Source organism: Schistocerca gregaria, chromosome X (genome assembly GCF_023897955.1).
Source record: "Schistocerca gregaria isolate iqSchGreg1 chromosome X, iqSchGreg1.2, whole genome shotgun sequence".
Classification (NCBI taxonomy): Eukaryota; Metazoa; Arthropoda; class Insecta; order Orthoptera; family Acrididae; genus Schistocerca; species Schistocerca gregaria.
In genome coordinates, this window is record NC_064931.1 from 194,292,544 (window position 1) to 194,319,515 (window position 26,972).

Below are 26,972 nucleotides of genomic sequence, written 5' to 3' on the forward strand. Positions count from 1 at the left end.
TGCTCTTTGAGTGTATTGCGACTTGCTTGTCAGTTAGTGTGTGACAGTCCAGGCAGGACGTCGTGAGTGGACGATAGGGTTTACCAATGCAGAAAAAGCCGATATGCTCATGGTGCATGGAGAGTGTAGAAGGAATGCAGTTTGTTCGTGTATGATGTATGCTATAAGATATCCAAATAGAAGCCAACCATATCGGAAATTGTCTATCAAAGTCTTCAACCAGTTAAGCGAAAGTGGTAGTGTAACACCTAGACAGCGTAACAGAAGGAAAAAAGTGACGACGGAAGAGGGGGAAATTAATGTTCGTGCCTCTGTCTCTGTTGATCCACACGTTACTTCCCTCGCAATCACACGAGTAAGTGGCATGAGTTAGGGAAGTTTTCTACGCATTCTCCATCGATGTATGTTCCATCACTATCACATTTCTCTTCATCAAGAGCTACATGGAACCCATTATGAAAATCTTGTAAACTTTTGTACATGAGTATTAAGACAGAATACTCCAGATGTGTCAAGTTTAGTGAAGAAGCCACATTTACCAATCATGGTCGGCCGCTGTGGCCGAGCGGTTCTGGGCGCTTCAGTCCAGAACCCCGCTGCTGCTACGGTCGCAGGTTCGACTGCTGCCTTGGGCATGGATGTGTGTAATGTTCTTAGGTTACTTAGGTTTAAGTAGTTCTAAGTCTAGGGGACTGATGACCGCAAATGTAAAGACCCATAGCGCTTAGAGCCATTTGAACCATTTGAATCAATCTTGGCCAGGTAAACCGCCGAAATATGCCCTGTTGGTCTGTTAACAATCCCCGTTGGCTTCGTCAGGTGGAACGCCAGCGTACGTGGTGTGTAAACGTGTTGTGTAGGGTAGTGAACCATCAGGTCATAGGCCGGTTTTTCATAGACGGAATGCTGTACGCGCATAAGTGTCGCAGCCTCCTAACAGACCGTTTTCCACAGATGCTAGAAGACGTTCTTCTGCATAGTAGGAGTAATGTCTGGTACTCACATGATGGACGTCCTACCCATAGTTCAAGAAGTACTATACTGTGTCTTCACGAATTGCTTCAGAATCATTGGATTGGACGCAGATGACCTGTATCTTGTCCGGCATGTTACCAGTATTTGCGCCTGTAGACTTTATCCTATGGGAAAGTTGAAAGACAAGGACATACCAACTACACCCAATGATATACAACGACGTATTACTGCAGCCTACTCGGACATCTCCGCCACAACACTAAGACGTGTGCAGTATTCGTTCCATACTGGAAGCGTGTATTGCTGCTGGCAGTGGTCATTTTCTACACAACGTGTGATGGGCAGTTGTTTCGTTACTGATCTGAAGCCACATAACTAGTGTATGCATTGTGTTGTTGTTTAGTGCGTGCTGCCTGAGGTACTTTTTGGGGGTTGTTTTGGGGGAGGAGACCAGACAGCGAGGTCATCAGTCTCATAGTATTATGGAAGGAAGAGGAAGGAAGTCGGCCGTGCCCTTTCAAAGGAACCATCCCGGCATTTGCCTGGAGCGATTTAGGGAAATCACGGAAAACCTAAATCAGGATAGACGGACGCGGGATTGAACCGTCGTCTTCCCGAATGCGAGTCCAGCGTGCTAGCCACTGGGCCACCTCGCTCGGTCCTCAGGTACTGTAGCCGGCCGCGGTGGTCTCGCGGTTCTAGGCGCGCAGTCCGGAACCGTGCGACTGCTACGGTCGCAGGTTCGAATCCTGCCTCGGGCATGGATGTGTGTGATGTCCTTAGGTTAGTTAGGTTTAAGTAGTTCTAAGTTCTAGGGGACTAATGACCACAGCAGTTGAGTCCCATAGTGCTCAGAGCCATTTGAACCATTTGAATCAGGTATTGTGCAAGTGTCGGTGTGGGAACCTTCCAAAATACGGTATCTCGTAAACGAATCGCACTAGAAACATCAATGATACACAAATGTACCCAACTCTTCGTTTGTTAATATGAACAGATACTGTTCCGTTTAAAGAGGTGTATGTTTGCCAGAAAAACACACTTTATAAGTGTTATTACAGTATGTTTATTGGGTAAAAATATGAGCCCCTGACTACCTATCTCTTCTATGAAAACCACACACCAACAGCACTTTCCATTTCCACAGTATTTGCGGTTTAAATTTTAGATGAATCACCCTATATATAGCACCTGAGATTAACGGTCACTGATATTAACATCATTTATCATTTATTAGTAGACATAGTTTGTTCACGAGCTCTGGCTTTGACTTGGTGAACCATCGTGCAGCATAAAAATTAACTATTCAATAGTGACACTTAAAATCCGAAGCCAACATAGATCATGAAGTACTAGCGCGTTACCTCTCATCCCTGTTGTTCGAAACATAAAATAAACAGTCGTTAATTAAGTACACGTTATTAGTATAATGAACTAGAATACTGCAGTTTTATAGCTTCTGATTATCGCCAAAACGAGACGAGAACGCAGTTTTAGGAAAGAGCTTTTCTCTCTTTTATCGGATCCGTTAGACGGTTGTGGTCACAGGACGGTAACGAGATACTTTCCTGTGGAATTCGGTAGCTTTTCATTAAAACGCAAATCGCGATTGTTGGGTGCTCCACAAAGAGCGTAGCATGAGTAATATCTAAATGGCGTAATGAGGCGGCTCCTGTTATTTCAGCGAGACATTTACAGCGCGCCCATTAAAGCGGGCCCGGGGAGCGCCGCCTCAAATGTCACGGCTCCGGCCTTCCTCTCCAAACCAACAGTTGCGCGTCGCGCAGTTTACTTACACAAAGGTATTCGCTGCTTTTGTAAATGCAAATATTTTTCCAAACATAGATCCACAAATTACAGGAGAATAGTGCACCGAGCTAGAAAGTCATCGTTAGCAATGGAAATCGTACGACTCGTGTAGTATATCATCAGCAGCCCTGCATAAATTTCATTCCTCGGGTTCGTAATATTCAGCAATAACACTTCCCGTCGCTAAGCCCGACTATTTCCGTTCCTCGCCATAGATTGTAACTTTCTCACGGTAGTCGCTACTGCATATGACCTTCATTTGTGGTAATTAAAAGAACAATAGCGTCGGACGACGAACTGACAGGAAGTATCTATCCATCGTTGTGCATAATGTCCTTGGTCCAGAGTCTCATTTCTCGAAGCGCTACAGCAATACACACACACAAAACACATTACAAGGAACGTTAAAATTTCTTTCTTTCTTAATTAAAGATCTGAAACACCGTGCTGTTTTCGAATGGAATCAGAAACACACTATACATAACTAATACACATAAACAGTGAGTAGAGTTGTCTTATACCAGATGTTTTACATACGTCGATACCGATAATATATCTAAAACGGTTCACTAGAGGAAAGTTTTCCTAAATTGACAACTGTCATACTGTTGTAATAACCAAATGTGCAGTCTGACCTAGGAGTATTGACTCACTGGAGACAGTTACTTAGTACATTAGCAGGCAACCAGATTCAGATTGGATTATAAACATCATGGGAAGAAAAAGTTAGGAAAATTTAGTGCCTAACAAGAGTGGCAAGATAGGGATTGCAGGATGTCTAAGATGTTAATACCAAATATTTTACTTTGCGAGGAAGATGTAGAGCACAAATGGATAAAATTCAAAACCATTGTACAGTACGCTTTAAATCAATACGTGCCAAATAAGGTTGGAAGAAATGGGTGAGACCCGCCTCAGTTCAGTAGCTACATTAGATAGTTTCTTCATACATTTCATAGAAGTAAAATGCTAGCTGTGTAACTGACCCTGAACAAGGCCAGAATGCTTAATGAGGGCAAATGCGAGAAACGGTGATTCAATTCAAAAGAAATATTTTGCTAACTTATCTGATAAACAATCCTAACAAATTATGGTTTAATGTCTTACACAACTATAATTTCTTAGAATAGAAATCATGTATTCAGTCACTCAGAGACCATACTGCAACCGAAACAGAAGATGATGGAAAGAAGACCGAAAGACTGAAATCACTCATTCGAAATCGTCTCACTGCTCCAGACTTTAATACGATTTCTCCTTTCAGTAATTGCACGAGGTCCGGAAGGGCAGATATTAAGATAAAATATTGTGATGTGCAATATCAAATAAAATTTCTAGTCAGCGGGAAAGCATTTGGACCCGATGTGAGGCCTGTAGGATTCTAACACAGATTACTGCAAAGAAACAGCTCTCCTCCTAGCAGCATTAAATTGTAGGTCACTGGAGCAAAGATGGAAAGAATTATTTCGATTTCAGCATCGCTCCAGGCACTAACTATTTACCTGGCAAAACAAATTTTCGAGTTTTGCTATGCTGGGGCGTAGAAATAATTCAATGGTGTCAGATGAAAATTTGTACAGGACCAAGTTTCGAAACCGGGATTCCCGCTTTACGCGAGAGGTCGCCTCAACATCTTCAACTATCCGAGCACGTCTCCTTTCCGACCCAAATCTCGATATGCTGCACACTAAAGAATAGTGTGTCTGTCCATTATTCCTCTTCGCTCGCAGTCCTACCATAAGCCGCGCGGGGTAGCCGTGTGGTTGAGGGCGTCTTGTCACGGTCGGTACGGCTGCCCCCGTCGGAGGTTCGAGTCCTCCCTCTGGCATGGGTGTGTGTGCCGTCCTTACCGTAAGTTAGTTTAAGTTAGATTAAGTAATGTCTAAGCTTAGGGACCGCTGACCTCAGCAGTTTGGTCCCATAAGACCTTATCACAAATTTCCAAATTTTCCTACTGTATTTCCGCCAGAGGTCAGACGTTATTGTGCATCTGCAACGAAAGATCGATTTGGCGTCAGTCGAATATACTATATAAATATGGTGTCTGTTCTTTTGGTTAGGGATAGTTACATGCACATACACAGATGGCTGTAGTATTGCGTACACAAGGTATAAAAAGGCAGTGCATTGGCGAAGCTGTCATTTGCATTCAGGTGACTCATGTGAAAAGGTATGCGACGTGTTTACAGACACAGGACGAGAATAAACAGTCTTTGAACGCGGAATGGTAGTTGGAGCTAGACCCATGGTACAGTCGATTTCGGAAATCGTTAGGGAATTCAACATTCAGACACCCACAGTGTCTAGAGCGCGCCGCGAACACCAAATTTGAGTCGTTACCTCTTATCACGGACAACGCAGCGGCCGAGGGCCTTCACTTAACGACCGAATGCAATGGCGTTTGCTTAGAGTTGTCAGTGCTGAGAAACACACAACACTGCGTCAAATAATGGCAGAAATCAATGTTGGACGTACGATGATCGTATCCATTAGCACAACGCGTCAAACTTTGGCTTTACGCCAAATGGCAGCAGACGACCGACACGAGTGTCTTTGGTAACAGCACGGCACAGCCTGTATCGCCTCTCCTGGGCTCCTAACCACATCGGTTGGACCCTCGATGACTGGAAAACCGTATCCTGGTCAAGTGAGCGGTGATTTTAGTTAGCAAGAGCTGATGATAAGGTTCGAGCATGGCACAGACCCCACATTGTCAACAAGGCACTGTGCAAGCCAGTGGTGGCTCCATAAAGGTGTGGGCTGTGTTTACAGAGGACGGATTGGGTCATCTGGTCTACCTGAACCAATCATTGACCAGAATGGGCGATAATCGGCTACTTGGATTCCACTTGCAGCTCTTCATCGACTTCATGTTCCCAAACAACGATGTCATGTGTCCGAGTTTCTGCCCCCGACACACGCCGTCTCCAAGACCAGTCAAACCGTCCATGGACACAGCGAGCATCGCCGACAACATCGTAGAATTCTGCCATCAGCGCGCCTACCGAGCCGCCTCGCCGTTGGTACACGCTTTCGCCGCTTGCTCCTGACCACAGAAGCGTTGGATTCAACTTGTTCGTACACTCCACGTCACTATGCCGTAGCCATTGTCGCCACCTTCGTCACCTGCCTTTCGTACGTTCTGGAACCGCCCAGCCGTTACTAGTTTCAGCCTCGGCACGTCACTGACCACTGCCTCTTCGGCATTCGGCATCATAAACACTCTGAGAACTTTCCCACTGCTGTGATCGAACGTATACACTGTAATACCTTCCTGGTGCTGAGATTCAGTGTTCACCTTCCAGCTGGTCCTGTCAGGCAGTGACTTTTTTCATGTTCAGTGTTAAGTGGCATTAATAAAAGCCTTAGTCATCGATACCCGTGGAATGTTAATTAAAGTGTGTTGGTCCCTTTCGATCACGGACACAAGACACAGTGGACTTTAGCGATTAGAATATGAGCCTAAGAAGTATCAGACTACATAAATGTTAGAGGAACTGGGGCTCATACTAATGTTTACCGAGAGTCGTTCTTAGAATGAACAAGTAAGGGAGGAAATGGTAGGAGTACCACATGAACCCTCCGCCACACACCTAGCATTTGTGGATAGTATGCTCATCTTTCTTGTCTCCCTAGTTGCTGAATCAGGTAGAATTAGATTTGCGACAGATTACGTGCGTGACGCTGTGCAAATGATAAGCATTACAGAATTGTACTTGACCTCTGATTTTGAGAAATAAGATTAATGTGAAGACTACACGTCCTAAATCTAGAACCCTTAAACCTCGAGGTAGGTAAGCAAAGAGCGCGTAAATAGGTTCCTAGAAAATCGTTCTTCTCACATTACGTATGCCAGTCTACATAGCCACATCAGCGGTTGCTGGTTGACCGTGACGAACAAATTACTGACTTACCATGTCCGACAAATTGGTTGGGTTACACAGGAAGCTAAAACGTAATCACAGATTCATTCGAAGAAGGCCTGCACAGTCCTCGCCACATGCCGGCAAAAACTGTCATTCTGAAATATGCCGTTCGGTATTGCCTAAAGGAGTGGCAGTGCCGCAGACTGAAAAGAACACCTCTTGTGTAGCTGTTACTGCGCGGCTTGTGCCGATACGAAGGAGACAAGATCCGTTGGTTTATTGTAGTAGCTCCCCCCACCAACTAACTTCTTGTTGGTCCTCCATTTCGCACACTTCAGGATGTCAGGTGTGTACATTAATTTCTAACACGTGTGCGACCATCAGTGTAGGAAAGGTTGTAGTGGTACTCGTCGGAGAACTCTACTTATTGCCACTCAGCGTGAGCCGTGGTCACTGCCGCCAGTTACGCTCCACTTGTGTCAGACGGTTCCGCCTTTGGTTTTTCGGCTTGGCGTTCTCTCCGGTCGGCGTTCAACGAGGCAACATGTTTTGAAGGCAGGCCCTCGTCTCGATCCGCTGTACCTGGGCCTCGCCGTTCTTGCCGTTTTGCCGCGCGCCAAGTGTACGGTGATGATTACTCGACGCGTTTCCGTGCGAAACGGTGGCGGGTCCGTCATCTCCTGCTGGGTATCTTCTCATCACGTAACGGAAAGCATGAAATTACGTATGATTCATACTCTGCTGTTAACTTGTGAAGATTTGTTGAACTTTTGGTGGCATGTTGTATCTACCGGAGATCAGTTAAAGATTGTTCTGAGTAAGAGAGGCGCCGGCCAGCGTGACCGAGCGGTTCTAGGCGCTTCAGTCTGGAACCGCGAGACTGCCACGGTCGCAGGTTCGAATCCTGCCTCGGGCATGGATGTGTGTGATGTCCTTACGTTAGTTAGGTTTAAGTAGTTCTAAGTCTATGGGACTGATGACCTCAGAAGTTAAGTCCCACGAAGTCTAAGGCCTCGAAGTGAGTCTAATTATTTCGGCAAATGCAAAAGAGAAAAGAGGTTTAATGCTTGTTTTAAAGGTTCCTTGCAGTGTTAAGTTGATGAAGTATGGTAATTAGTGTGCTCTTCGCCCAGTTGTGGTTTTAGACTTTCTTTTAATATGCAGGGCAGAGCTTTTGTTAAGTCGGTGTAAATTTAATTGTCCTTTTATTCGGTAAATGTCTCAGTTTGGTTTTCAGTTACTGATAGTCACGAGGTTAGTAAGCCTCGCATGATCTTGAAAAAGGTGAATCACCAGTCGAATTTGTCTGCCGCGTGAATTATTTGCTGTTGCAGAAATGGTCTGGTATGTGGGGCAGATGGGGTTTGTCACCTTGGCGAGCAGGCTCAGATCGCGTGTGTGTTCGGCGTGTTTTCTGTCCTGGCTTGCAGCCTGATCACCTTCGAAATTGCTTGGCGGTTGCTTTCTACTCGTTTGGTCCGAGTACCACCGTGTATAAGCCGCGCTTCCATCCTTTAGTTAAAAATCTGGCCTGTCCGCCGGGACGGACGAGATCTTTTCATAAGTAACTCAAGGTGAATCATTAGTGTTGTGTAAATTTTGGTTGCGTAAGCAATGCATTTAATAGTGTATTTATGGTGGTGATTACTGTCTGTGATCCTTTTCCAATCAGATCTAATTATTATCTTTAAAATAATATTTGTTATATTAATTCATGATCTAATCACATAGTTTTTCTAAGTTTGGTGAAGGACAAGCGTCCGAAATTTAGACTTGGTCTTTGGTAATTCCATTTGTATCTTTCTTTTTTTTTTAAAAAAAAGAAACAGACGGTTAAAGTCAGTTGTGTATTTTCTTAAGTGCACAAAGGTCCGAATTAAGTTTTTATATTGTTGTTCTGGTTCTGTAATTCTGTAACAATGAAATTTGTTCTTTAGTTGAAATTAAAATTGTGTACCCGCCACAAGTTTGTCCATCAGCAAAGATCCCTAGCTTCGTATCTCTTTTGAGTAGCTGTGGTTAAATTGCAATTTTGGTTTCTCTAGCACGTAACTTGAGCAGTAATACAGCTCACAGCACTTAAGCGATAGGGTCCACGTGTCCATTATAGTCAGAGATGTTTGTGATTCCTAGACCATAGAAGTAGACAAAACCACATGCATTCCCCTTTATAGTGATCAGTAGGCACCGTCGAGCCTCAGGTGCGGATGGGCCCACAAGCAGTGCAGTGCCCCAGCGTCGATTCCACGCTAGAAACCGACCTGTATGGCTTTCACGGTCATGTGAACAAGAAAGCGACTGTTGGTCCAGCATTGACTCTCTGCGTACAACTCATTTGTATCCATTGGCTCATAAAGCTTATCACGGGCTTCGCAGTATGTCTTATACAGGTATTAACCATGAAGTCGCCGTCTCAGAAACGTACACTACTGGAAATGGAAAAAAGAACACATTGACGCCGGTGTGTCAGACTCATCATACTTGCTCCGGACACTGCGAGAGGGCAGTACAAGCAATGATCACACGCACGGCACAGCGGACACACCAGGAACCGCGGTGTTGGCCGGCGCTAGCTGCGCAGCATTTTTGCACCGCCGCCGTCAGTGTCAGCCAGTTTGCCGTGGCATACGGAGCTCCATCGCAGTCTTTAACACTGGTAGCATGCCGCGACAGCGTGGACGTGAACCGTATGTGCAGTTGACGGACTTTGAGCGAGGGCGTATAGTGGGCATGCGGGAGACCTGGTGGACGTACCGCCGAATTGCTCAACACGTGGGGCGTGAGGTCGCCACAGTACATCGATGTTGTCGCCAGTGGTCGGCGGAAGGTGCACGTGCCCGTCGACCTGGGACCGGACCGCAGCGACGCACGGATGCACGCCAAGATCGTAGGATCCTACTCAGTGCCGTAGGGGACCGCACCGCCACTTCCCAGCAAATTAGGGACACTGTTGCTTCTGGGGTATCGGCGAGGACCGTTCGCAACCGTCTCCATGAAGCTGGGCTACGGTCCCGCACACCGTTAGGCCGTCTTCCGCTCACGCCCCAACATCGTGCAGCCCGCCTCCAGTGGTGTCGCGACAGGCGTGAATGGAGGGACGAATGGAGACGTGTCGTCTTCAGCAATGAGAGTCGCTTCTGCCTTGGTGCCAATGATGGTCGTATGCGTGTTTGGCGCCGTGCAGGTGAGCGCCACAATCAGGACAGCATACGACCGAGGCACACAGGGCCAACACCCGGCATCATGGTGTGGGGAGCGATCTCCTACACTGGCTGTACACCTCTGGTTATCGTCGAGGGGACACTGAATAGTGCACGGTACATCCAAACCGTCATCGAACCCATCGTTCTACCATTCCTAGACCGGCAAGGGAACTTGCTGTTCCAACAGGACAATGCACGTCCGCATGTATCCCGTGCCACCCAACATGCTCTAGAAGGTGTAAGTCAACTACCCTGGCCAGCAAGATCTCCGGATCTGTCCCCCATTGAGCATGTTTGGGACTGGATGAAGCGTCGTCTCACGCGGTCTGCACGTCCAGCACGAACGCTGGTCCAACTGAGGCGCCAGGTGGAAATGGCATGGCAAGCCGTTCCACAGGACTACATCCAGCATCTCTAGGATCGTCTCCATGGAAGAATAGCAGCCTGAATTGTTGCGAAAGGTGGATATACACTGTACTAGTGCCGACATTGTGCATGCTCTGTTGCATGTGTCTATGTGCCTGTGGTTCTGTCAGTGTGATCATGTGATGTATCTGACCCCAGGAATGTGTCAATAAAGTTTCCCCTTCCTGGGACAATGAATTCACGGTGTTCTTATTTCAATTTGCAGGAGTGTATTTGTCGGAGACCGTTCATTTCGCTGTATTCGAGCTCACGTGTTCATACTGTTGTGTTTGACGTCGAGGAAGAATTCTGGCACTAGCTGTCATGTTTATGTTTCCTTTGACTGTTCTACATAGGCTGCATGTGTCGGTCACTGAACTTAGTAGTCACAAAAGAGAGGTCACTGCAGGATCATCATGTGCACGATTTCATTGCAGTTATAATCACTTATTTATATGCATCTCTGTGCTATGCTAGCAACCTTACATTGTGCGGCCGAGGGTACTTCGAGTACCACTGTCACTCCCCCTTGCTGTTCCAGTAGCGAATGGTCTGCGAGAAGTAAGATTGTTGGTAAATCCCCGAATGAGTTAGAATCTCCCTAATTTTACATTCGTGGTCTTTTCGCGAGATAAACCGACAGAAAAAGAATCACAATACCAAAATGTAATTAATGTGGAGTAATGACATTTCGGGAATACATTTGTGTAGGTAATATATGTAAGTGATTAACATTGCAAGAGCACAGGTTAATGGGCCGGCCACTGTGGCCGAGCGGTTTTAGGCGCTTCATTCCGGAACCGCGCTGCTGCTACGGTCGCAGGTTCGAATCCTGCCTCGTTCGTAGATGTGTGTGATGTCCTTACGTTAGTTAGGTTTAAGTAGTTCTAAGTCTAGGGGACTGATGACCTCAGATGATAAGTCCCATAGTGCTTAGAGCCATTTGAACCACAAAGAAGGAATTGTCTGTTATGAAATGCTTCCAGAGCTTTGTTCATCGTACTTAGTCTTTGTTGTCAACAGCTGAGAAGCTTTGTGGTCGCAGTGTAAGAAATAACGAAAACTGAAACTGCATCAAGTTTTGCTACTGTCATCTACTGATTTCACAAAAGGAGCTTCTGGTGATGTACTCTCAAATGTTTACCTCTTATGCTACTTATCGGACAACAACCAGGAAAATACGCTTCATACATGGTTTGGCGACATCTTTAATTCCAAACTAGTCAGTTACTACAGGTGAAATCGAAAACTATCATTCACTGTCAGAGTGGTTTAGGTCTGTGGCGGAAGATATTGTTCATGATTACTTTCTCTCTTATTCCTTCCTGTTTTGTTCAATAATATAATTACAAACCGCTGCAGGATATTAATACAAATGTATTGAACCTTATTATGAAACATCACAACTGAAGTCTAATTTAATAGCATATAGTATCCATAACACGAGGATGCCTAAATCGTCACTTCTGCGACCGAAATAGTCTTTGTCTGTGTTTACTCCACACGTGTACTAAATAAATATTACAGGATAACTATGTAAATTATTCACAACCACAGTTTAGTAAAGAAAGTTGTGTATTCAGAAAAAAGTATATCAGTAGACCGGGGAAAATGCAGGAATTAACAGTTGTACAGCTCTGCAAGATTTTCACTTTTAGATGTAGAACTCCGCCACAGAAGGGAACAACATGAGCACTATTATTGCCCCACTGATGGCTAAGATGGATAACTTATAACATAAAAGACGAGATTAGTTGAAGTTTTGTCAGGTTTGATTCCATGGGGAAACAGTAGCGCCCAACGACTGCATTCAAGTAGTAAAGGATACACAAGAAGTTGCAAATGCTGTTTATTAATATTAACTTCATTTGAAACCGATTACTGCATCCTTTACTACTTTAATTGTAATTTCATCTTCGAACGAGCTTCCTGGACTCAGAAAGATAAACTTACTAACTCGGTATCAACGACAAACTGCCTATTGGCTGCTGTCCTGGGTTCTTCAGCCAATGTTTGTTGTCAAAGCTTCATCTTTCATTGCTGGAAGATGAGGCTTTGACGATGCCAGCCACTCGTCGTGGCGAAACGTGAGAAAAATCATCAAAGAAACGTCGGATGAAGAAACAGAGACAAAAGCCAGCAGGCAGTTTGTAAATTAGAAGACACGAAAGCCTTCACAAGCAAAATGGCAAGAAAATATTAAATGTTTTAGGAGGATAATTTTCAGTCAGTCGATGTTGTACGTTGACTACCACACAGTGGATAAACATATTCATGGATTCAGAATGATATTTTCACTCTGCAGCAGTGTGTGCGCTGATATCAAGCATACTGGCAGATTAATATTGTGTGCCAGACATAGATTCGAACTGGGGACCTTTGCCTCTCGCAGGCAAGTGCTCTATGGAATAATTATCTGAGCACGACTCACGACTCGTTCTCCCAGATTTACTTCCGCCAGTACCTTATTTCCTACCTTCCAAACTTCACAGAAGCTCTGCTGTGGAGAAATGGCTTAGCGTCACTCTGAGGACTGTTTCCAGAATGAGAGCTGGAACAATACCCAGGCCCGAGCATGCTATCGTGTGCTTATAGTTAATTATTTGAATAAATCTAGACTTTGAATCAGTTAGTTGCAGCATTTTTGGTTGTGAGTATCAATGTATGACAATCACAAACAAGGAGCAAGTTTATGTTTGCCACTTTCATTTCGGGAATTGATTTTGTTTCTGTATTATCTGCACTTTGTGGGCGAGCTACTAGTGAAGATATTAAACACGGTGACCTGCACGTTAAAGGTTTATTTCATTGAGTATCTATCGAACTATTGTTTCCACATCGATTAGATGCCCGATGGGTTATTGTAGTCATAACGTATGTGTTAAAAAAAGTTACTGCTAAGGACATCACAGCTAGTTTACCTTTATCTTAGATTTACATTAATATTTTAGTTGATGCGTCTACCATAGGTGTTGCAACTAATAGAGACGATACTTAAAATTAAATCTTCACTTTCGAGAAAACAACTAATAAACCGTCACGCCAAACAGCTGTCGCCTTTCTAACGCCAGGCAGAGCCACGGGTGCCGCGTGGTTAGAGGCGCCATGTCACGGGTTGCGCGGACCCTCCCGCCGGGGGTTCGCGTCCTTCCTCGGGCATGGGTGTGTGTGTTGTTCTTAGCATAAGTTAATTTAAGTTGTGTGTAAGTCTAGGGACCGAAGACCTCAGCCGTTTGGTCCCTTAGGAATTCACACACATTTGGAATTTACAGAGCCGGTGGATAAAGCTCTCTATAAAGGAAAGTATGGCCATCATTTTCCTCTGCGTTTGCCGCCGTCCTCAGTTCAGGATTAGCCGTAACCACGTCACGTGACATTCGCAGCCCCTGTAGGCCCAAGTGTTACTTGTGAAACATAGGAAGTATTGTGTATCTTCTAAGTGTTAAGTAGAATAATACCTCAGTGCTGTGCTTTGGCTGATCGTTTAGAGGCAAAAAGAGCGGAAAACTGTGAGGAGATATTGGTCGCAACGGGAAAGGTTGCAGGGACTCGACTTAACCATTCAGTTAATTTTATTCATTCCTGGCCTTTTGTCTTTGTCTCCTTTTTACATTTCTGTTACTTAGTTTGCAATCCATTCGAGCAGCAAAAAAACGTCAGAAGAGCCAATAAGATGGTTTAATGGTAATTTAATTACAAAATACAAATAGCCTACTTTTAATGGTAGGCCTAGTTTTATTCGAACACATTTTTAAAATACTGTATTCTCTTGTACTTTCGTAATCATTCTTCTAATGTCATAGAACAATTTGCAGATAAAATTTTATGGGATGGATCTGGCAAAAATTTTCTAGGTACCGCGCATATATATTTGAATGTAATGCTTTATTTCGCATAAAAAAAGAGACATTTGGCTAATTTTCGTTGTTCCAAGTAGCAGGAACAAGAAGGAAGTCGATATGGACCTTTACATGAACGACGGAGTTCCCTTTTGTCTGCTGAATACTGCACAGGACCAACTTAACTTTAATTACAAAAACAGGTGTTAAAACTGGATACCACAACAAGAACTGTGAAATCTGCTTGCGCTATTAATAAAGGATAGCTGGGAAAAAACTGTTTCATGCTCGCCACAACAAATGCTTTTCGACTTATGCAGCTCAAAATTGCTGAGATTTTTTGTTGCTAAATAGTCTACATGTTCCGTTGGAAGCCATTGAGCAGTTGTAGCAGTGCATTAGAGGGTTGAGTGCACTTCTTTAATATACACGGCTAATAATACGCTGCAGAAGTCAGTGTATCACCAGCAATGCAATGGTCCCAAAATGTCAGCCACTGGCAAGTTGGCCGTACTTTCCCTAAACAGAGCTTTACCGGTGGATGGAAAATGCCATGAGACTGGTCCAGATGTGATTAGGCCCAATGGCCTTTGGCATTTCGTAATAGCGGGTGTTGTTATTACTGGCTGTGATGCTCGTAGATGTCTATTTGTCTTTCTTATTTTATAGCAGAATAAAACACTCTTTTTTAAACGGTTTTTCTTTGAAATTTGTCTTTGTTACCTCCTAACGTCGTTCCAGTTGGTATCTCACTTCTTCTGTCTTGAGAAGTTCAGCAGGGGTGTTTTAGGGTTGACAGTACGTTGCGAGTACCGTGTCTCCCTGCCTGTTGCGCTATTTATCAGGCAGTACAGCTTAGTAGTTCTGCATAAAGAAAAAGGCGAGGGACTCGAGAATTCTGTCACGTTCTGGAATTGAATGAAACATTGCCGTTCAACGTCGAGTCATTTCATGATATTTTACCAGTATTTGGGCACATTCGATTCAAATATGAATAATAATTCCTACTGTCCGTTTTACGTAACAAGAGTACTTTTAACAGCTCACTATCAGATAAAAGCCACTATGAGATAACGTTTAAAACTGTGAAAAACATTTGATATGGTTTTTTGATAGAAACTACAACGTAGCCTGGCACGTTTCGGCTTTGTTGTCTCATTTGATTATTTTTGAATGCTGCACGTCGTTTGTTTTGTATTCTGTTAAATCTTTACTTTAAATGATTTACCTGGAACAAAAGTGTAATAATACCATTCTTCTCTTGTTGCAGGTAAGTGTACACATCTCGTTTCACCTCTGGGGTGCAAGGTAAGTATGTCGTATGTTTCAGCCTTTCGTAATTACTGAAAGTTACGGTAACAATGTGTTTCAGTTGCATTTCAGGATGCTAACTTTTTGTGGATAATCTTGTGAAAAATCTGTCAATATATCAGATTCGGTTCAGAAATGAAAAACGTAAATATCTTGTCGCATTATAGCTTACACGGATAGAAGTGAGAAAAACTCTCACAAACTTATTCACTTTCTTTCTGTATTTTGGATTACATGGGTTTCGTTAGAATATACTCTTTCCGTTTTTCCTATATATTGACAGCTACGCATATCATCTGTTGGTAGGTACAGAGTAATTTAAATTGGTAAGTAATTACAGTATTTGAAGCTGACTCCTGTGTTTTGAGGGCAGAGAAAAGAAGAAATTGTGTTAAACCTATAATTCGCTTCTTTATTTTCTGACGCCCTAGACACATGTTGTTAATACTCAAGATGCAGAAAGTATCCCATGCCCATAACTCAATCTGAATTTTACTTGAATTTGACGTCAGACAAAATCTCAGAAAGAACAACCAGGAGGCGTGACACTGATAAAGAACGAAGGTAAATGTATTTCATTTATATTTGGAGACATTTATTTTAATCATTGTTGCAGTTATTCTTCTGGAAGTCCGTCCTTTAACGTATCTAAATTCTAAATCTATCTTAATGTATAGTCAGTAAGCCGTTGTATTGTACGCTGAGCCATGGGCCTACTTGCCAGTCTTGCCACACTGAGGAATCTAAAAGTTACTTAGTCGCTTCTACGAGACAATTTTCTAACTGATTTTTTTATGTGACAGAAATGTTAGAGTAATCTCACCAAAATCTTCTCCATATAGATTTCTAATAAGGGAAATATCTTTCTACTAAAGAAATAAATAGAGCCAACGAAGTATGTAAGTTATCCTACGGTTGAAACCAGAATTCGTCTCTGTACCAGCCCACCGCCTACTCACATTATGAGTAAAGGATTAATAAAAGCTATGATGAGTGGATGCATATAGTCAGTGGCATGCAGAATATTGAGACATGCATTATCAAAAAAGTATCTTTGATCTTGAATTTAATTGATCACTGTTTATACATTTGATGACTACTGCGTTTTGGAATACATTCTGGAGGATCGTACTAGAAGAATGAGAGATCTCATTGTGCAATATGCATTATTTAGAATCAGCAATTTTGGTTAGTACAATTTACAGGGTTATCTAAACAATAACTTCAAGGAAAGTACAGTGAACACTGTGGGAGAGCAATTAGTTTTGCTGTAAACTATTCTACGATTTTTATAGGGTTTTCATTGTTTCCCTAATACCGTCCTCGCCTAGGGCAACTGCATGACGCCACGATTCTTGTGCAGTCATTAGACACTAATAATAATAGCAGTTTTTAAAGTAACTTTCCTATCATTAAGTTGTGGTAGATGAAGAGAAGTAACGATTGACTATATGCCAAGAAGCCGAAGTAAGAATTTCAGATCTTGTTACACATTTCTCGATGTTCCTGTGACTTGAAGAAAACTGAAATAAAAAGTTCGAATTTTTCGTAAAGACGAATAATTTGAAGCAAAAAGTAATTCTAGTAGCTTTCCTTTCCTCTGTCTACAGTTTTAAGTGAGAAAATTCAGTATCAATTATTGGTACAACGAATTGGTAAAATCTGTGTCAGTTAACAACATTTTAATTTGAACTGAGAATTTAGAAATTTTAGTATACTGTAGAGTCAAGAGCTTAATCAAGTGGTGTGACTTTTGACCACTTTCATTGAAATATTGTACCCACAATCTACATCTCACAGGATTTCTTTGAGCACACAGGTATTAGCGTCATGCCTTTAAAAAGTGCATTAGTTGTATCTGATTACATATGGTCACAATTTTAGTGGTCTTTACGCAGGAAAAATGCGCTTTCAGTAGTATATATATACTGTCTTTCCTTTAACTTCATAATAAAGATATTACAAGACATGTCCTCGTTACATGACAACACAATGGTGGAAAATTAAAAATTCTGACAGGAGAACCAAACAGCGAATCATAGCATTGTATTCTATCTGTCATTAAAATGAAACAACTATTCGGAATGTAGCTGCCACGTTCAAAGGTATCTGAACGATCTTAATTTTGCTCCATATTGAAAAATGTTCTAACGATCTGTATTATGTATCCAAAAATACGCAAATGGTGTGTAGCTTACAGAACTGTTCATCAAAAAATGTCACAAACAACACACACAGTATTTGTCATGTTTCACAATGTTAATTCCACATTTACAGTGCTTCTAAAAGCATATAAAGCATGTAAGTCATAGTATTTTCCTGTTTGAAATATACTTCAAGAAATACGTGAGCAACACATACTATGCTTATGTAAAGTGTCACAAAGCTATTTTCACATCTAAGATGTAAGTCAAATTATGTGAAGGCCGAGAAACATTTTACAACTCGAAAATAAGATCTTTGCACCACATTAGAATATTTATCAAAATATATAACAGTTTTGAGTACAAAAAAGACAAAGTTTGCTTATCATAATACATGGTTATAGTTACAGATCGCTAATCATGCACAAAAATTCGGTTTCCACAAAAATAAAATTTCCTGTATCATTTATGAAAATACCTAGAAATTTCAAGTAAAAACACTTGAGGCAGTATTGATGTAACTCAGTTGTTCTGTAAGATTTTAGAGAATGCATATTGCTTGCATATTGGTAGTACTGATATAGCTTTCGGGTTAAGCAGCACTTCGCTTGGTTTAATGAAACAAAATAAGTCTGTATTATTTATCAAAACATACATGACACTACTGATATAACTTACAGGCCGATATGCAATTCTAGAGGACAGTTACAGTGTCACACAGTGGAAACTAAAATACACAATTTGATGAAATAGCGTACTGAACAGTAGTAATACACATTTATATAGGTAAGAAACGAAGCTTGCTATATTTTCAACTAACCATGTTCAGCTAATTTTCAATGTCGCCCAAACTTTATAGAGACCATGCTAGGTAGAAACTTTATGTCGTCGTACAAAAGAGCTGTCATATTTTTCTGATAAAGTTAGTTTATTGCATCTCATACTTCCATGAAATGAAATACTGAAAATCAGTTTCAACATCTGAGTGTAATACACATCCGGTGACTTAGGGTAGGTTGTTACACTATGACAAATGTAGCCCCCATGAATTTCTAACAATTTGCCTCTTTTTATACAAAACTGCAACAATTTGCACCATACACAACCATGTTGGAACAAAACTGGAACAAAATGTCCCATACAGCATCATGTTGCAGCAGACTGTAACAAGTTACTCTACACATCACCATGTTCCAGGTAAGGACCAACTACTATCACTTTGATCATTGTGACTCCCATTGCCCCAAACATATGGTTGACACATTTGTGGACAGTTATGGTCTGTGGACGTACAGTGTCTGGCATTGCACTGATGATATTGACTATCATAGCTGTGGATAATATCGTGGAGCATTGAGGATCAGCAGGTGTATGATGACTGCCACTATCCCTCAGTCATGTTGAATACCAGTACCCCAAATACTGTTATGGAGCAGTGATGGCCAGTTGATGTATGGTGACTACTATTATCCCTTAGTCTTGGTGACTACCAGTGCCCCAGATACTACTGTGGGGTAATGATGGTCAGTTGGTATATGGTAACAGCAATTATCCCAGAAAGTTTTGGGGCAATGATGTTCAGTTGTGATGATGACTGCCATTAATGCAGATACTGATGTGTGCCAGTGATGGTCAGTTGACAGGGTGACTACACAGTACTCTTGGATAGCATTGGGTAGACCAATAAATGTTAGTTGACATGGTGACTGGCATTCCTCGTTATTTATGATGACTGTCATTTCCCCAAACGAGTCGTTGTATTCAGAAAATAAGAAAAATAGTGTGCGTACAATGGGTGTCATCTACTGAATCCCAAATACCATTCTATCATTAGAAGCTAACGTCATGTGTATGCTACAACGTGACAGTGGGCACATGATCTAAAATTTTATAGCAATACCATAGGCTGATGGTGCATGTGTCAATAACTGAGAGTTGATATAAGTTACTAGATCTCAAATAGTGTCCTAAATATAAAGCATATTTTGATGAACTGCCATATATATGACCATCGCTACATTAAATTATAATAAATGGGCCTATGCATCACCACTGTTACACATAACGGATTGCCCCATTGTTACACAATTTTTAATGAACTGTCTCATACATCCTCAAATAGGCGCAGTGAGATTTTTTCCAACGAGTTACGACTTGTTCCAACATGCAGAAGTGGTTAGTCAAGAAGCTGAGACTGCTGATTACGCATATGTACTTATTTCAGCACAGCCTCCCTAATGTCACACACATGTGACCCACTACCATTCTTCATTGCCCTCCTTGCTGCAGACGTACGTTTTTTTTTAAATCTTATACAACAGTTATGTTACGAAAGTAATACCACGTATGTTTTGCACTCGAAATCTTCACATAGTTTGAAAAATAATACAGCCAATTTAATTTGGAGTAAAGGTCGAATTTTTATTGATGACGAGAAATTTTTATTATACTAGCATATTACGATAAGCAACCTAAATGTGTCTTGTCCTCAAAGCATAAACGAAAGTTGGTAGGCGTGTTTCTATATCTGAAAAATGATGTCTGTTCAAATTTCGTGACTGCCGCATTAGAGTGGCTCTACTAGCGCCACTCTGAGGATACAAATCAGGTTTGCTTTAAATACACGGTGTAACGGTCATGATTGTTTATTACCTTTGAGACTGGACGTAAGGAGTTGATGCTAGTCAAGAATTCCTTTAAGGCGACAAAGAGGTCATTATCAATACCTCTCTGAACTTAAACGAGGTAATAGAGCTATCAGAAGCTGGATGTTCCTTCCGCGGTATTGCAGATAGACTTGGCCGAAATGTGGCCACTGCATATGATCACTGGTTGCGGTATTCACGAGAACGTACGGTGGCGAGAAGACCGAGTTCCGAACGGCCAAGTAGCACTACCAGAAGGGAAAACCATCGTGTTTGGCGTATGGGCTGGCGCATCAAACTGCGTCGGCAGCAAAACATTGAGCAGCAGTTGGCACCACAGTGACCCAACGAACTGTTACAAATCGGTTACTTCAATGACAGCTACGAGCGAGACGCCGTAAAGCGTGCATCCCACCAGCACCAAACCACTGTCATTCACCACTTCTGTGGTGTCAAGCGAAATCTCATTCGAGGGCAGGATGGAGGTCTGTTCTGTTTTCTGATGAAAGCTGGTACTGACCAGGTTCCAGAGATGGACGTGTGTTGGTCAGACAGAGGCCACTTGAGGGCCAGCAACCAACCTGTCTGTGTGCTAAACACACTGGACCTATATATGGAATTATGGCCTTGGGTGCAATTTCGTATGACAGCAGGAGCACTCTCGTGGTTATCCCAAGCACACTGCCTTCAAATCTGTACGTCAGTCTGGTGATTCGACCTATTGTGTTGCCATTCATGGACAGCATTCCAGGGGGTGTTTTCCAACAGGATAACGCTCGCCCACATCCCGCTGTTGTAACCCAAAATCCTGTACACAGGGTTGACATGTTGCTTTGGTTTGCTCGATCACCAGATCTGTCTCCAATCGAGCACATAGGGGACATCATCCGACGACAACTCCAGCGCCATCCACAAATAATAGTAACCGTTCCTGTATTGACCAACAAAGTGTGAAACGCGTGTAATGCCATACCACTAACTGACATCCGGCACCTGTAAAACGGAATCCGTGCATATCTGCATGCTTGCATTCAACATGCTGGTGATTATACTGGTCATTAATGTATGAACATTTCACGTTTGCATTAGTTTATCTATTAACCTGTGACCTTGCAGTGTTAATTGCTTAAATATGTGACCTGGGCAAACGTATTCCCGAATTTTCATTACTCGAAATTATTTATGTTTTGGTGTTACAATTTTTTGTCCATCAGTGCAGTTTGATGTAAAAATTGTATTTTTGAGACATAATACTTTCTTCTCTGTGTAGAGCCCAGCCCAATATTGTCTTTGCTCTTACTATGTTGCGTTCATATTTCGTATACTCTGCATAACAAACTTATGTATTACGATAATATGTAGTTTAAGTGATACAATGCATAAACAAACTCATCAGAACACAGTATTTTAGTATTGTTTCTAGTGTTACAGTGTCAGAAGATTTAACACTTGTGATGGTTCCAGGCGTATGGCTAAGATCAAAACTAATAAAAAAGTTATATTAACGAATAAATAACGTTTATCATATTTTTCTATTGTAGAACATGATGCTTTAGCGCCCTCCCCGCCTAATGTGGTGCTTGGTGAGGTGAAGCATTATTTATTTATTTATTTATTGCTTTTTTAGCCTCACCAGATTGGCGCAATTTCCTACATCTGACTAGGAACAAGCCATACAAAATATACTAGAAAAACCTTCAGAAGTATAAAAATTGTATTAACAACAACAACAAGAAGAACAAGAATAACAATAGTAATAATCATAATATTTTTCATGACACAGTGCATCAAAGTCGAAGGTTCTTGATGTTTCCAGACGTCGATAAAACACAGTGGCAAGGTGAGCATTGTATAAAAGTACGAGAAAGTAAAGTATACGTAAACAAACAAATGATACTAATAGGATAATACTGCACAATATAATTTTCCTTTATAAAACGAAGATACAAAAATAGAACACACTAAATAGTGGCAGCAAGAGTTGACATGTTCGCCGCGCGGGATTGGCCGAGCGCTCTCAGGCGCTGCAGTCATGGACTGTGCGGCTGGTCCGGGCGGAGGTTCGAGTCCTCCCTCGGGCATGGGTGTGTGTGCTTGTCCTTAGGATAATTTAGGTTAAGTACTGTGCAAGCTGAGGGACTGATGACCTTAGCAGTTAAGTCCCATAAGATTTCACACACATTTGAACATTTGCGTTGACATGTTCGTGGCTCCTAAACCACATGCTTTCGCGTTCATTTGCATTCCAGACTACTCTTTTCCCGTTTTCGATCTTCACCACTATCCAGCCGTTGATCGCTCATATGTTTTGTAGCCAAAATCTCGAGATGACGCTGTTCAATATTATAAGTCTTTCAGAGGTGAGATCCTCGAATATTCTCAGACCTAACTTCACGAGTTATTCCTTTGCTTCAAAGATCACAGATCTTTTCCTATACAACACAAACTTAGCTATTATAGGTCTAGGTTTAGCAGGTCCTGTCGTCTTTACTTCCCACTCTATGACTCCTGTCAATGTCATTCACTTTCACCTGCAGGGCTAGCTTCTCTCAGGCAAGATTGTTCATTAATTCATTTGTATTCTCTCTGTTGTTTTCTGGAATCCCAAACAGCCTGAGATTATTGAGTCTCTGATAGTGTTCAAACTTTTGGGATTCTTCGACCAGCTTCTGTTCGACCAGTCGTGCAATATTACAGAAAAACGTTTTAAATGTCAGGTAACGACGTAGATATTGTATTTGTGTGTGTGTGTGTGTGTGTGTGTGTGTGTGGTATTTTTGATGTAATAATGTAATCACGCACTTCACGTAGGTTTTCGATAAAAATGCGAATGGTTCAGATACTTCTGAACATTGCACAAAATTCGGATCATTAGGATACTTTTTAACATGACGCCAATTTATACTATTTAATCGAAGTTTAGTATTCTGATGAACAATACACGTCGTTAAAATTTCAAATATTGAACATAACGTCAAATTCAGATCGTTTGGCTAATTCAGATATTGTAAGGTGCATAATGATTGGCTGTTTCACTCTAACGGCGGTAAAATGCTGTCCTGTGATTGGCCGTTACATTTTCATGGCAGGAATTTTGAATTTTTGAATTTCCCGCCACCTTGGCGTCACGTCAACGGGCATAGCCCTTGACACCAGTGACATCATGTGTATGGTACAGACCTTCACAAGTAATATCATGTGTTCAAGGTCAGTGACTTTGTTGACATTCCCAGGTTCCAAGGTGGGCCAAACCGGCACAAGGAGTAGATAATTGAGGCAGCTCCAGTTACAAGCTTACAAGATGGGTATTTTTTGTCCTCCTCATGCTCCAAATTGTAATGTGCGAAGAATGCTGCCACGATGTCTAACATCTTAAAAATCTTTATTGACATTAGCCATGAAATCTGGGAACCTGCACATGCAGCAAACGAGATGAATGAAATCAGTTTCTCCATGCATCTCTGATAAGAGACTTCGTACACCTTCTAAATTTCATGCACTGTACTTTTAAAACTGTGTGAAGGTAAGACAAAGAAGAATCGTCTGGATCATGACAAACCTTATTTTAGAGTTGTATCCTAACACTGTTCTGGCCAGCTACGTAAGCGATTTTACGACGAAGATATATGAGGAAATCGATTGATGTAGGAAAAACCCTGGTTGCCATATACCCAGAGCCGAAAGTGTCACTTTCTACGGAGAAACTATGACATAGTAAACCAATATCTGGCTACAGAAATGCGTTATTGATACAGTAGATCTCTTAGGTAGAAAGACACACTCAGTCTTTCTGTTTTTAGATGCTAAAGTTTTAGAAAATTGCAATATCCAAAGAGATTCCGCTGAATAAATACATGCTCAAGGAATATGCAGAAAAATTTTCAGTAACAAGAAATAAATTTTACAGAAATTTAGCATAAATACTGCTCCAGTAAGGCCCCCGCTCGCGTGATCGCAACTGCCATTGTTACAAGTAAAGCGATATGAAATAAAAACGTTGAAGTAAGTGCCAGTATGCCTTTGCGAGTGACTTAGAACGCAGCCAAATGACCAGGATCCAGGAAATCAGTTTGTCACACTACGATACTTGGGCTCGTGCAGGGCATGGGTGTTTGGGACCAGAGAATACAAAAAGCTCGTGTGCAACGACTTTCGGGTATCGTATCAAGTAATGTGAACACAGCAGTGCATTGGTGTTACTTGTCCACGTGACCTTAATGAATTGTACAACTTTGATGACAGTGTTGACTCAACGCCAAACCGCAGCCACTTGAGTAGATACGTGTGCGCAGCGATTGGAAGCTGACAATTGCGATGTGAACTGTAGTACGTGGGGCACTGCCACACCCTCCGTCTTATAGGAAAAACAAACGCCTCAGGTGGCAAAGCATACTTGAATCATGGTGTGTAGAGAGGGAAAATAAGTTTTGGACGAATGCCACTTTAGATTTTTCTACTGTGACGTACGCACTCGTGTTAAACGCTACTTTGTGTGTCATTAGGTGCAGTTTATGACTTCAATTCCACAGTACTGAGGAAAGTCTTAACAGTTATCGCTACAGTAGGAAGATTTTACAGCACATTGCAGAGCCCCACTTTCATGCAGCTCCATATGGGATAATTAACATATACCTTACAAATTTACCACACTGTACAGAAAGAGAACGTTTTCGAGATATGATTGATGTGACACATGTGTTTCACGGTGCTCTAGCAATCATTATCGATACAGACAGTCTGGAGGCCGATTCCCGAGGAACGGTATGCTTTGCTTTCATGTCACAAAATTTGAAGCGTGTGAGCACTTTTAATCATAGTTATTTCTCATAGCCAGAGAACGAGAAGACTTCTGCATTCCTGATTGCGCATTTGCTATTAATGTTCTTAATCTGCGGTATAAAGTTCATTTCCGTCGGAAATACCGTTCTCTTTGTTGCACATTTTCAGAAATATTAAGCCACTTACTGTGTGTGCTACGCATATTATAACAATGTAAGGGATATGGTTGACTTTCACGTTAAGCCTCGTCATATGGGAACTCCTTTTAGACACGGAATCTGAGTGCATAATTTCATCTTTGTCACTGTCATGCTGTAGTAATGTTTGTGTATGTTATTTTTTCATTAGGTCAGTTGCATATTTTAATTTAAGCACTACAACACAGTAAGAGCGAATCAACATCTGTTGACTTTCCTGTTCTTGCTACTCTCATACACGTGCTTGATTTGTGTCTGAAATATTACGATTATTACGCTAATTGTATGTACGTGTGAAATACAATTTCCAAATGTGTTATTATTTCCGATATGTTCTCTACGATGAGTGAAATTTGTTTCATGCTTCAAAGGAGTGTTTGTATTTTACTTCAAAATACTCGTACATCATATTAACATGAATAGAAATAAAATACATATTAACGTTACTCGTGTTACCGTACAGTTATATGAAAAAACAAATGCAACGTGGAGTAAATCACATTTCCAGTGGGAATTTTGCATTGATAAAATGCGAAACATATGCTGTGCATATTGCTTTTGATGCAAACCACTTACGTTGCTTTAAAGGTGACAAAGCGATGAGCTGTGACCGCTTCGTAAACCGCACTGTTCGTGGCTACATTATTAACTGAACCGCCCCATTAAGGTAATTATAAACAGCTTTTGTGTGCATGACAGCCACACAAGGCAAATACGCCTCGGAAACTAATTAGCCTCGCCGCACAGGAGCATTCCGTGCCAACTAAGCGACCCCTCCCCACCTCTGAAAGCTCAGCCTCCTTCACTTGCTTACATTATCGGTACAAACGTTCCAGATATCCGTAAATAACGTTACATCATTTACTGCTTTACAATTACGATACACCTAAAATATTAAAATATAGGTGATGGACAAAAATATGGAAACAACAAAACACAACATATTATTATGCCTAATACAGTGTGGGAAACTCGTTGGCATAGAGAATAAATTCCGTTCGTCTCGGAATGGATAAATACATATCCTGTATAATTTTCAAGGTTCAAAAATGACTCTGAGCACTATGGGACTTAACATCTGAAGTCATCAGTCCCCTAGAGCTTAGAACTACTTAAACCAAACTAACCTAAGGACATCACACACATCCATGACCGAGGCAGCATTCGAACCTGCGACCGTAGCGGTCGCGCGGTTCCATACTGAAGCGCCTAGAACCGCTCGACCACAACGGGTCGACTAATTTTCAAGGGAAAGTTATATTATTCTTCCTGCAAAACAGTGGCAAGTTAAGTTAACAATAATGGAAGTGGGTACCGATCACACTCCCTTCTCCCCAAGGCTCAATGATAGTAAGATGTGGTGACTATGATGACCAGGGAGGATACGAATATTCCCCCTCGCACTCACGAAACCAGTCGTGGACGCTGAGAGCTGTGTGAACAAGGCGCTGCACTCTTGGAATACAGTATCACTATTGGGGAACAAAAACTGTGCCGCCGGATGGACCTCATTAGCCAAACTTCTCACATAATCAATGGCAGTAATGCGACATTGCAGAATATATGAGAGACCCACGGACTACAACATACTGCATCCCAAATCTACATCTACTACATCTACACCCATACTCCGCAAGCCACCTGATGGTGTGTGGCGGAGGGTACTCTGAGTACCTCTATCGATTCTCCCTTCTATTCCAGTCTCGTATTGTTCGTGGAAAGAAGGATTGTCGGTATGCTTCTGTGTGGGCTCTAATCTCTATTTTTATCCTCATGATCTCTTCGCGAGATATACGTAG